Consider the following 2,027-nt stretch of genomic DNA (forward strand, 5'->3'; position numbering starts at 1 on the left):
TTTTTAGTGGGGGTAAAATTGGGTCAAATTAATTACATGGTCAGACTCGTATAATCAGGACGAATGAATCTGGGGTGGTGCGCGCTATTTATATGTATGTATGGGCAAATCGCTATTTTTTGAGGCATGTTTGCTAGGAGATAAATCGTAGCCGATTCGTAGCTAAAATATAAGAGTGTTGCAGGTTTTTTGTGAAGAGGACGAAGACGTGTCTTCACGTTACTGGCTGGTTTGAAATTTCGCGCTTGTTTTCTATACGTATTCTTGTTTTTACTTATGTTTTGCAGGGAGCGTTTCTTTAACGCGTATACGCCATAGTTGAGATGGCAAGAGTTGTGTTGAGTGAGTCTGGGGGTGTGGGTTCGAACCCTCACTCCCACATATATTTTTCTGAGTTTTTAAACTCCTGATCCTATGCGCCAATAACCCTTAGGTCCACCATGAGTCCACAGATCTGAACCATAGAACCTCATTAAAGTTAGATCCAACGAACCCTGATCAAACCCCTATATTATGAGCCTTAATAACAATCCTATTGAATCAAACCCCTTAATAACTAATTTAACTTAATTAATATAATTGGTTTTAATTAATTCTTTTTATATATAATTAATTATATAATAATTTTTTTTTTGTAAATGAAAAATATATGATATTATTATTAAAAATTCTAATTTGTTGTTCGTTCCGATTAAACCGATTAATCGCTATGGTCAACAATAGTTTTTAATTAAAATGTTATTTAATTAAAATAAAATTTAGTTTCTATTATTTGGTTAAATGGTTGCAACTATTTTATTAGTTGTGATGATTAACCGTTCTTTTCCTCTCGCCTTAATTTGATATTCTTTTTAATCGAATCAATCGATTACGAGGGGTAACGATACAAATTAATTATTAAACATTATTAAAAAATACCTTAATTCATTATTAGTGATAATCGAATCAATCGATTAAAATTGGTAGTGATGCAATTTCAAATCTTTTAACTATGGTGATCGAATCTATTGATCATTGCGGTTAATAGTACAAAATCAGGGTTGTACGCCCACTCCTAAAACACTTTTCAAAACCACGAATATCAAACTACGGATTATCATAACTACGATAGGCTATTCAAAAGCCTCTAAAAACCATATCAAATCAAATTACAACCTTAAGGGCGTACAACTCTTCCCCGAACTACGTTGACTCTGATTCTCCCTAAGGAGATACGTAGGCACTTGGCAACAAGGCGAGTCCCCCTTCCTTCTAAATCTCATTTTTTCCCCGTTTCATTTCCCTTAATTATTTAACCCTCGAAAGCATAAACCTTACCTTAATACTCTTAGCCATAAAACTGTTAACCTTAGATTCAAAGCCATAGGAAAGGGTTGAGGGTGCCTAACACCTTCTCTCGACCTGAATATAGTATCTTACCCTGATCTCTTAACTGCGAGGTTTCCTATTCGCCTTTGTAGAATAGGTGGCGACTCTAAAATTTATATTTTTAGGGCAGGTTGCTACATCATGAAGGCGTTTTTGCATTTGGATAACCACCTGCGTATATACATGATTGATGGGATAGTGACACCACTTAGGAAGTCACTGCGGTAACTCATCACAGATGAGCTTGTGTAGCCAAGTAGGTGTAATTCATATGGGATTCATCTGACTCATAGTGCGATGGTCTTGTGCGAGTCTCTTGACGCGATGTACAGGAGTAACTCACCGAGGGTGTGGTTTGGCAGCCTAGGTAGACGGGCAGATTCTACTCCTGGATTCCTCGTACATGGGTACGGGTCTGCATACTTGTTTGTGATGGCGTTGAGCCTGGTGTTGTTTTTACCTCATTGGATAGTTATGGGACTTCCATTGACGGTGTACCCTTGTTTGTATTTGCACCTGGCCGTGAGGAAAACCCGGATTCTCGGCGGATCCGTTTGATTGCATGCACCTTGTAGAACCGAGTGAACCCATAAGATATGGGAACTCACTGAGATTTAGTAATCTCACCCCAATCCTCTTAATATTTTCAGGAACAGGTT

The sequence above is a fragment of the Vicia villosa genome, unplaced genomic scaffold (assembly GCF_029867415.1).
Source record: "Vicia villosa cultivar HV-30 ecotype Madison, WI unplaced genomic scaffold, Vvil1.0 ctg.000219F_1_1, whole genome shotgun sequence".
Lineage (NCBI taxonomy): Eukaryota > Viridiplantae > Streptophyta > Magnoliopsida > Fabales > Fabaceae > Vicia > Vicia villosa.